The following is a 12,601-nucleotide window of genomic DNA, read 5'->3' as shown; positions in this document are numbered from 1 at the left end:
ATTAGCTATCACACCTTGAAGTTCACACGAAGAATTTTATTTACCTTGAGCTATCCATTCCAAGCTCACTTGACAAATTGTAGAGATGGTCTTGTCCTCTTTTCCTCCTTTCAAGTACGGGAGTTCTTCACGTGAAGACGCCTTTAGCAATTCGTTTCCTTGAGTACCTATAAAAGCTTCTTGGTGTTCATGCAAGCTCCTTTGACCAATGGAAGGAATGGTCGTGGCCGCCGTCCTTGCCTTCAAGCATGGGGTTCTCTCAAAAGAGGTACCCCTCAAAGATTCATTTCTTCTCACATGTGGCTTGGACATTCGCTGTATCAAAACCTGTCATTTCAAAAACTTTTAAAAACATGAAATTTTTCCAAATAGAAATCATAATCTTTATAACGATTATGAAAACTTTCAATAAAAAAAGTACTTTAAACCAATTGAAATCATCTAAAATACATACTCTTTTAAAATCCACAAATGACTCAACTGACATCACTTTGTCGACATCTCGACAAATATACCATAGGACACTGTCTGCAGAAGTCTCTAAGAAGTGAACTAAACATTATGAGTCAGGACAGGGCCCTGACATACCCATAATCATGCATATCTATACATGACTCAGCACAGCTCCAGAATGAGGTGCAACTTGCCAATCCCAGTTGACGTCCAAGCATTCTAGCTATACACTTAACCTGCCAAACAATCTCGGGCTGTGGGCATGAACGCAGCGTCCCCAGGCAAAAGGACATCAGTACGGACAATGTACTGAGTATGTAAGGTGGTAACAAATCATAATCATAATTTGATTTAGGAGAGAAGAAATCACAATCTAACTCAATACTTGCAGCCTTCGCTGGAAGAAACATAAATGTGCACACGAAGTCTCAAAACAATCTTTAAGTAAATAATGCAATCCAACACACATGCCGATTTCGACATGTTAACCGAATGATCCCTTCAGACAGCCGCTTCCGGCTAGTATCACAACAGTCCCTTCGGACGGCCGCTTCCGGCATAATAATGATGGCCCCTTCGGGCAGCCGCTTCCGGCTTAATAATTATGGCCCCTTCGGGCAGCCGCTTCCGGCTTAATATCACCATCATATCAACACAAACTCAATCCACAAATATCAATTTCAATTTATATCACAAGTCACTAATCAATTCATCATAATACAGTTATTAGCCTTAGTCTTTATAAGAAGTTATCAAATTTGTATCTCACTAGACTTAGGAGGACATACTTCAAGGTTTGAGGGTAGAATTGTTATGAAATTCTTATTACTTATATTCTACTCAATTTCATCTTATTTCCCTACTTAAAGAATAAATGATCATATCAATACAAAGGCATGATACTATGGAATGTAAACATAAATCGTAAATGAAATGAAGTAGTAAAATCTCGCACCCCCTTCGGAGTGGTTTTGAAAATCAAAATTTAAGTTCCCTTTAGTATACAGCTAATTTCCTCGAAATCATTAGTAAAACCATATACACAACTCAACTTGGCACCGTATGGGTGTTCCCTTGGGAACAGAATAGGAGTACAATATCAATAAGCCATCACAAGAAACATTTAGACCTTACTCGTCTAAGAATGGAATTATATGGAGTACATATAGAATGAATAGCAACAAGAATCATGCCAAAGGAAGAAAGGTTTGCCATACATACCTTACGTCGTCAAAGGAAATCAACTTAATCACGAACTTTTCACAATTAGTATGCCAAACCTATAATCGTAAGAATATGCACGTGACTTAAGAAGGCTTTGGTATATCATATATATTAATTGATAACTTAATTCTAAAACGAAACGGGCATCATCTCCTCTATATCATTAGTATCTCCCAATTCGGTATATCACCACAACAGCCCAACAACAAATAAATCTCAAAAACAAAACAGTATACTTAATTTACTACAACAATCCATCTAATATATATCCTTAAAATCAATCCCTTAAACTTATCTCTATTTCTAACGGAACTTCGACAGCATTTCCTTTATAAACTGGACAAACCCGAAAATCCAATTCAACTAAATTATCAGCAACAACGTCAAAAACCAATATCGACAATCAATATACATCATAACTCAGATATTTCCATCCATTTAACTCCACTGAAACAGCCCCACCTTCATAAACCTCCCAAAAATGTCAAACGAGCTTTTAACATTATTTCCTCCGTTCTAATCCGTTAAAACTCTAAATAAACACTTTAATAACATAAGAGGAACCTTATACATACCTTATCAGCAGATCAATCACGAAATATCATCCCCCAAGCTCAATAATTAGCTTAAAACGACGGCAACAACTCGTACTACACTTTATCCTTCACGAGCCTGGGGATTTGGGGCCTCGAACTTGCTCGATTCTCCACTTTCTCTTTCTAACTCTCCTCTCTCTCTCTCTCTCTCTCTCTAAAAGTTTGTAGACTGCTTGATTTGTAAATGAATGAATTTGTATGCATTTAGCCCATATATATGGGTCTTGGGTCGGTTCCCACCGACCTTGAGTCGGGTTGGGCCGAGCCCACTGCCCAGCTTGACCTTGCTGCATTAAAACGTCCATAACCTTTTATCCCTATGTCGTGTGAAGGCCCACGACCTATGGTTGGAAAGCTAATTCAATTATCTACAACTTTCATATTTGTGGTTTTCCCAAATTCCAAATAATGATGGGGTTATGGTCTCCCGAAGTCAGATCACCCGAAAACGTAACTTAAAAACATCTTTTTGGGGGGCTTACACTTGGATTTGGCTCAAGGGTCCTTCTTGAGTTGTGTTTAACTTCACATATATTGTCCATATAACTTATCATATGTCCTTTATAAAAATCCCATCATGTGGGCCCCACCTCAGCTTACGGTTACGAGGGCTATATATCTTTTAACGTATCATTCCAATCATATTGTACGAATTCCAAATATCATACTCATGCTATCCTCATGCTACTACAGTAGAATTTCATTCTTTATACTTGTAATATTTTCTCCTCCTTGAGCTCACATTAAGCCGTCTGTAGCCTTAGTAACACGAAATTTGCTGGGGTGTAACATCCTTCCCCTCTTAGAAACATTCATCCTCGAATGTTAAATGAAGACTAATAATTCCAATGCTTAATAATATCACTCAACCCTTTACGTTTCCAAAAGTCCTTTTCAATACTTATCTTTCCTCTATAAGCTTCAACTTCCCTTAACCTCATTGATGCTTTCAGTTATATTGATTTCTATAAGGGACACATTACTCTCTTTCCTCAAACACATATAATCTTGTTTATTTCTCTTCCTTGTTTCATTTTTTACTCGTTTAAGCTAACTTTTTTTTTAATACTAACTCACCTCTGGAATGACTCCTTGCTTATCATTGCTTCCGCTCTTAAGTCTCTTCTCATAATCTGATCACATTATTCGAATCATATTAATCTTAGTTCATCAACCTTATTTCTAATCCCCGAGAGAACTTATCTTAACCCTCAACTCACTTCTATATCATCGAGTAATTTAAACCTAACTCTCAAACTCATTCTGAACCCATCTCATAACCCTCCTTTCAGCCGATTTATAACTATTATTAACCTTTCATTCTTCAGTTTACACTTGTGTATCTTACTGATCATAGCACACATATATATACTGATCACAATCAATTTTTAACCAAATTTTGGCAGAACCTCCTCTGTAATTTGTACTACCCACCTGTACACAGCTAACCAACAAGCCTCACAGGGCAACAATCAAAATATATCAACATGCCTCACAGGGCCACAATCATATTACAACACCCTATACATACCTATACAAATGCTCTTCATAAATGGCATTCTCAATTCGATAAGAAGCATACCTTTCTTACTGCAATCCTTAACCTATATCACTTACCTCACATAGCAATCATTAATCATCAGAGAACTTACCTTTCTTACGAACAATTTCAATTTCGCAATCATAGTGTCACGACCCAGCTAGGGGCCGCGATGGGTACCCGGAGCAATTACCGAGCACCGCTTACTCTACTGCTTGTCTCGCTCATTTAATACTCTTTTATCAATTTTACATACCAATTGTAGGAAAATCATATTTAATCAAAATATAAATACTTTATATACATTTTCCCCTTGGCCATCAAAATAACATACATACATACATATGAAAACATCTTGTGAGACCATCTAACCCACACTGCGTATCTACGAGCCTCTACTAACATAATGAATACATGGACGGAACAAGACTCCGTCATGCCCAAAATATGCATGTATGAATGTACATCAAAAGAATAGTCATAAGCACCTCCGAACAATGGAGTGCTATCTATCAGCTGACAACTACTGAGGACCTGGGCCAAGCTCTCCTCCCTGTCTACCTGTGGGCATGAACACAGCGTCCGAAGAAAGGACGTCAGTACGAATATTGTACCGAGTATGAGAGGCATACATAATGAAAGGAAACATCAATAATATGAGGATAACATCAACATGAGACATCTGGATCTGGCTGATAATCATAAATGAAGTAATGCATGCTATCTTACTTATACTCATCATCATGACATGTATGCATCATATGCAAGCTGCCCGTCCATGCCGGAACGGTGTGATAATCAATAATATTAGCCCGCGTCCAGGCCTCCCGCGTCCGGGGTACCATCTCATGCCGCCCACTAGTGGTGTCTGCCCACGCCCGTAGGTCGTGGTGTATCCTTAACGCCGCCCACCGAAGCGGTGTCTGCCCGGCCAACTAGGCCCGGTGTGAATGCAATCATGACATGCTTAATGTAAATACTCATAGTAATATTCTTATCATAAAATACTTATCTTATCGTAATGCGTACATATGACTCATGATCAACTTTACTCTATCGGGGTGATGTAAGGTCGTGATCCCCCAATTACATTATGGAACCATCATGGACATTCTGCATCACCTTGAAAGGACTAGTACATCAGGTGAGTGTAGGCAAGGAATAACATCATCATCATTCTAGTTTCATCATATCGTATAACTTATTTCACATAGACATTCATACGTATAAGCTTTTAACTTCTTAGAATGCAAGAACTCATGAAAGAAATAGGGATTTAAGTTAAAAGATTCATGCCATTAGAAGGAAGGACTAGCCTCACATACCTTGGTCGTTTATCTAAGATATCGCACACTTGTTCTCCGTCGATATCACGTCGTTACCTTCATAAGAGAATTCGTATCAACATTAGTAACTGACTATAAGAACGCGTCGCTAATTCTAGGAGAAGTCGGACAACGCTTCCTTCGCTCATACCACTTTTCTCATGTTTTACATTAACTCCCAACATTCATAATATTACTCGCAATGTCATAATCGACAATCGTCATTTACGTACATTTGGCAAAATCCACCATTTTCCTCCAATTTTCCCTTATTTCTACTTCTAGCTCGTCCTTGCGTTTCCATGCGTTTAAATGCTTGTTTCATGATATAAACATCATTTATAACGTATTAGTACTCACAACACTTCAATATTCATAGTTCAATTCCACTATCATTCACTTATGTCACTATTCACTCAATAATGACCCATTTCTATGTTCTTCTACATTTCAAGTGTCTAAGCTTTTCAATACTTCAAACAACATGGAACAATCATGAAACTTACCTTGGATGATGGTTGAACAATACTTAAGTTGAAATACTTCAATTAACCAAAACCCTAGTTCCACCTTCTTGGGAATTTCTTGACTTAGAAGATCCTTTGATGTGTTCTTACACTTGATTCCATGAAATTAGTGTTATTGGTCTTGATATTCCCTTTAATTCTCTTGAATTCTTGTGGAAGAATTATTTGGAATGTTCTAGAGGTCTCTTGAGTTGTTGGATGAATAATGAAATAATATGAGTCTAAGTCCCTTTTTAAAATCACAAAATTTGGTCTTTAATGAATTCTTGTTGGGATGAACAGTGGTCGTAAACCACAATATACGGACCGTATTTTGATTTACGGTCCGTCCACTGTGGTCGTATTTAACCATTTCAAAGACAGAAAGTTTAGGCTGATGGACATGGTAGTTTACGACCTGGTTTACGGACTGTAAACCAGTTTACGGGCCGTAAACTGGGTCGTATTTAACCATTTCCACATTTACAGAAAGTTGGGATTTTTGACAAGCTGGAGGACGATTGCACTATACGGTCCGTAAATCACTTTACAGGCCGTATAGTGCCATATACAACCACTGGACAGAATGTTTTCCGCGACTTTCTTATTTTCCAAAAATTCTTAATTAGCCATTCCCGACTTAATAAAACATCATTCACTCAACCTTTCATCATTCCACTCATCATACAAGTATGGATAAATTTCCGAGGTGTAACACATAGATGCACCTTGCAATCACTTAATCCAAATTCAAATCTTAAAGTTATTGGCAAGGATTTAAGGTCTATAACACAGCTCTATAGCACAATCAATGATCTTAACCTGCCAAACAATCTCGGGCTGTGGGCATGAACGCAGCGTCCCCAGGCAAAAGGACATCAGTACGGACAATGTACTGAGTATGTAAGGTGGTAACAAATCATAATCATAATTGGATTTAGGAGAGAAGAAATCACAATCTAACTCAATACTTGCAGCCTTCGCTGGAAGAAACATAAATGTGCACACGAAGTCTCAAAATAATCTTTAAGTAAATAATGCAATCCAACACACATGCTGCTTTCGACATGTTAACCGAATAATCCCTTCGGACAGCCGCTTCCGGCTAGTATCACAATAGTCCCTTCGGACGGCCGCTTCCGGCATAATAATGATGGCTACTTCGGGCAGCCGCTTCCGGCTTAATAATGATGGCCCCTTCGGGCAGCCGCTTCCGGCTTATTATGTCACGACCCAGCTAGGGGCCATGATGGGTACCCGGGGCTAGCCACCGAGCACCACTCGTGCTACTACTTATCTTGTTCATTTAATGGTCTTTTATCAGCTTTATACTCAAATTATAGGAAAATCATATTTTATATGGAAACATAAATACTCTTATATATATTTTCCTCTCGGCCATCAAAATAATATATACATATAATAGCATCTCGTGAGACCATCTAACCCACACTGCGCATCTACGAGCCTCTACTGGAGTACTAAGCATAAGGACGGGATAAGACCCCGCCATGCCCAAAAATACATATACATGAATATTCATAGAAGAATCGTCATAAGCACCTCCGAACAAAGGAGTGCGTTCAATTGGCTGGCAGCTACTGCTGGTCTGGGTCGAGCTCTCCCCCCTGTCTACCTGTGGGCATGAACACAGCGTCCAAAGGAAAACGGACGTCAGTACGAACATTGTACTGAGTATGAGACGCATAAACAAAGAAATAGAACAATGACATAACAATATATCAATATGGAACATCTATATCTGACGGTCATGCATAAAGAATTAAGTCATGCTGTCTTACTCATACTAGTCATCATATCATGTATACACAATGTATAAGCTGCCTGCTCATATAGGTGTGGTGTAGTAATATATAAGCTACCCGTTCATATCGGATAGGTGTGATAATCATAACATTAGCCTGCGTCCAAGCCTCCCGCGTCTGGGGTATCATCTCATGCCGCCCACTAGTGGTGTCTGCCCATGCCATTTGGCCATGGTGTATCGCATAGCTGCCCGCCTTAGCGGTGACTGCCTGGCCAATTAGGCGCGGTGTTATATCGTTATCATACATGCTCATCATAATATACATATCGTAACATACTTATCGTAATACATGGAAAAGCCTTATGACCAACTTTATTTTATCGGGGTGACGTGAGGTCATGATCTCCTGATTTCATTATGGAGCAATTGTTGACATTCTGCCTCACCTTGAAGGAACTAACATATAAGGTGAGTGAGAGCAATAAATAACATCATGCCATTTTAAGATCCTCATATCATATCTCTTATCTTATGTCACTATGAGATTCATGCCATTAGAAAGAAGGGACTAGCCTCACATACCTTCGACGTTTAGCTAAGCTATCGTTCGCTTGCTCCCCTTCAATATCGCGTTTCTACCTTCAAAAGAGAGTTCGTATTTACGTTAGTTAATCTACTATCAGAACGCGCTACTATTTCTAAGGAAAATTGGGCGGCACATCCTTTGGTTATACTACTTTTCCCATAATCTATATCAACTACCAAACATTCATGACAACACTCGCAATATCGTATCAACAATCGTCATTTATCTACATCTACCACATTCCACCATTTTTCTCTAATTTCTCCACATTTATGGGTTTTAGCTCATCATCGTATTTTCTTATATATCACGCCCATTTCATGGTCTACACGTTATTTATAACATCTTCATACTCACAACACATCAACATTCATAATTCAATCCAACTATCATGCAATTATGGCACTATTCACATTTTATGACCCATTTACTACACTCTTCCATAATCCAAGTGTTCCAACGTTTTAATGCTTCAATCATCATGAGAAGGTCATCAAAATTACCTTAGAGGATGTAGGAACGAGCGTTGAGTAGCAATACTCTTCTATACCAAAAACCCTATTTCACTTCCTTTGCAATTTCTTGGTGTAGATGAGCATTGATGTGATTCTTACACTTGATTTCATGGATTTGATGTTATTGACCTTGATTTTCCTTTGGTCCTCTTGAATTCTTGTGAATGAAGTGTTTAGAGTGTTCTAGAGACTTCTTGAGTCGTGTAGATGAGAAGTAAATAAATGAGCTTAGGGTCCCTTTTAATAACTCAAAACCTGATTTTTAATGAACGGGTGCACCCAGTTTACGGGCCGAATTTCACTTTACGATCCGTATTCTGAGTCGTATTTAACCTTTTCATCATTTGGCTGAAAGTTGAAGTTTTTGGAATGTTGGAGGACGATGGCAGTTTACGGGTCCGTAAACTACTTTACGGGTCGTATTCTATTTTACGACCAACTGGGTCAAAGTGCAGATCTGCAACTTTCTCATTTCCAAGATTCATAAATAGTCATTCCCTTCTTAGTAAAACATCACACACTCATACACTTCGTTGGTCTACTCGTTGTACGTTCACGGAGAAATTTCCGAGGTGTAATATTCTTCCCCCCTTTTAGAAAATTCATCCTCGAATGTTAAGTCATCGTGGATTCTGGAAAAATTTCGCCAGAGTTTCCCCTGTAATTTGGCACTACCAACCTATCACAACAACCCATAATATCATCGCCTCACAGGGCTACATCACAACATCGACATATCTATAGCCACACGCAACCAAAAGCTTGAAAATAAACATACATACCTTATATTACTGGCGCTTCATCTTGAATCTCTCCTAGGGTCGAAATAAATGTGGATACCTACACTTTATATTCTCTTCTGCTTCCCAAGTCATTTCTTCCCGATTGTTGTTTCGCCATAAGCCTTTGACTGAAGCTACCCCTTTATTTCGGAGTCTTCGTACTTGCCTGTCTAAAATAGCGATAGGCACCTCTTCATAGGTTAGCTTTTCTGTCACTTGCACATCATCTATCGGGACAATCTTTGTGGGATCTCCAATACACTTGCGGAGCATCGAAACGTGGAAGACTGGATGGACTGATTCAAGCTCCGAAGGCAAATCCAGTTAATAGGCTACATGACCCACCTTGCGGATAATTTTATAGGGTCCAATGTATCTAGGACTTAGCTTCCCTTTCTTACCAAATCTCATCACCCCTTTCATTGGCGATACTTTCAAAAATACCCAATCACCAACTTGGGATTCCATGTCTCGTCAGCGATTGTCCGCATAAAACTTTTGGCGACTTTGGGCTGTCAACAATCGATCTCGGATCACCTTAAATTTTCCACCGCTTGTTGAATTAATTCAGGGCCTACTAGTTGTGCTTCTCCTATTTCAAACCATCCGATTGGGGATCTATATCTCCTTCCATATAAAGCTTTATACGGAGCCATTTGAATGCTGGAATGATAACTATTATTGTATGCAAATTCTATTAGAGGTAAATGATCGTCCCAACTTCCACCAAAATCCAACACACATGCTCGTAGCATATCTTCCAATGTCTGAATAGTGCGCTCGGCTTGTCCATCGGTCTGCGGATGAAATGCCGTGCTGAGCTTCACTTGAGTGCCTAGACCTTGTTGGAAGGACTTCCAAAACTTGGTTGTAATCTGTGCTCCTCTGTCTGATAACAGATAATGGAATACCATGAAGGCACAAAATTTCTTTGAGATACAACCATGCATAATCTTCGGCTGAGTATGTAGTCTTAACTGAGAGAAAATGGGCTGCTTTCGTCAATCTATCTACGATCACCCATATAGAATCATACCTGCTGCGGGAACGAGGTAATCCCACGATGAAATCCATGTTGATCACCTTCAATTTCCAAGTAGGGATTTCTATTGATTGTAATAAGCCTCCTGGCTTCTGATGTTCAACTTTTACTTGTTGGCAATATGGGCACTGTGCTACCAATTCCGCTATGTCTCTCTTCATGCCATCCCACCAATACATCATCCTAAGATCATGATACATTTTAGTTGCACTTGGATGAATAGAATACCGAGTACAATGTGCTTCTTCAAGAATTCGTTTGCGCAATTCTGCTACATTCGGCACACATAATCTGCCTCGGTACCTAAGAATTCCGTTCGTGGAAACTTCAAATGGAGATTTTTCTTTTCCATGAGATGTGTCTCGGTAGAGACGCAATTGAGGATCTTCATATTGCCGTTATTTCACTTCTACATCCAAGGACGAAGTTGTGGGGTCATTGATGCTAATCCCTGCATTACCCGAATCAGTCACCCGCACTCCAAGGTTAGCTAATTGGCGGAGCGCATGAACCATCTCTTTCTTTTCCGGAGGGACTTCACATAAACTGCCCATTGATTGGCGGCTAAGCGCATCGGCTACCACATTCACTTTTCCGGGGTGATACAAAATGCTCACATCATAATCCTTCAATAATTCTAACCACCGCCTCTGCCACAGGTTCATCTCCTTCTGCTTGAAAATGTACTGAAGGCGTTTATGATCTGTATAGATATCAACATGCACACCATATAAATAATGCTTCCATATTTTTAAGGCATGAATAACCGCAGCCAATTCGAGATCATGAGTCGGATAATTCTTTTCATGTTTCAGTAATTGTCTCGAAGCATATGCGATAACCTTTCCATGCTGCATCAATACGCACCCTAATCTGACACCGGAAGCATCACAAGATACCACGTATCCACCTGACCCTTCTGGAAGTATTAAGATCGGAGCTGAGGTCAACCTGTCTTTCAACTCTTGGAAGCTGCGTTCACAAGCATCATTCCACTGAAATTTTGCTATATTCTGGGTTAGCTTCGTCAATGGGGCTGAAATAGATGAAAACCCCTCTACGAACCTTCTGTAATAACCTGCCAACCCCAGAAAACTACGAACTTCTGTAGGCCGTGGCCAAGTCTTCACAACTTCAATTTTCTGAGTGTCGACTCGAATGCCATCATTTGAAATAACATGGCCCAGAAATGTCATAGAATTTAGCCGAAACTCGCACTTCGAAAATTTCGCATACAATTCTCGGGCTCGAAGAATGCCAAGAACAATTCGCAAATGATCTGCATGTTCCGATTCCGTGCAAGAATACACCAGAATATCGTCAATAAATACTATCACAAATAAATCCAAGAGAGGCCTGAATACGTTGTTCATCAAGTTCATAAACATGCCCGGAGCATTAGTCAACCCAAACGACATCACTCGGAATTCATAGTGACCATATCTCGTTCTGAAGGCCGTCATGGGAATATCCGCTTCTCTAACTCTCACTTGATGATAACCCGATCTGAAATCTATTTTTGAAAACCATTTGGCACCCTGTAGCTGATCAAATAAATCATCAATCCTCGGAAGAGGATACTTGCTCTTTATCGTCACTTTATTCAATTGCCTGTAGTCGATACACATTCGTAGAGATCCGTCTTTCTTTCTCATGAACAAGACCGGTGCTCCCCACGGCGATGAACTATGCCTAATAAACCCCTTTTCAAGCAAGTCTTTCAACAACGCCTTTAGCTCTTTTAATTCTGCCGGAGCCATTCGATAAGGAGGAATAGAAATAGGCTTCGTGTCCGGCAACACATCAATGGCGAATCAATCTCTCTTTTCGGAGGAAGACGTGGAAGTTTATCAGGAAATACATCTGGGAATTCGTTCACGACCGGAACTGATTGGAAAGTTGGTGGCTTTGACTCGGTGTCATGAACCCGAACTAAATGATAAATATAACCCTTGGCTACCATCTTCCTCGCTTTAAGGTAGGAAATAAACCTACCCTTTGGAGAGGCTGCATTACCCTTCCATTCAAGCACGGGCTCTCCCAGAAATTAAAATCGAACCACTTTTGTGCGGCAATCAACATTTACATAAGATGAGGCCAACCAATCCATACCCATGATTACATTGAAATCTATCATTTTCAGCTCGATCAAACCAGCTTTGTTCTGACGATCACATATCACAATGACACAACTTTTGTACACTTGCCTTGCTATCACGGGATCACCTGGCCACAAGTATAACAAGCATCCGAACCCTGGCGAC

The sequence above is a fragment of the Lycium barbarum genome, chromosome 1 (genome assembly GCF_019175385.1).
Source record: "Lycium barbarum isolate Lr01 chromosome 1, ASM1917538v2, whole genome shotgun sequence".
Lineage (NCBI taxonomy): Eukaryota > Viridiplantae > Streptophyta > Magnoliopsida > Solanales > Solanaceae > Lycium > Lycium barbarum.
Note: the sequence above shows the minus strand (reverse complement) of the source record.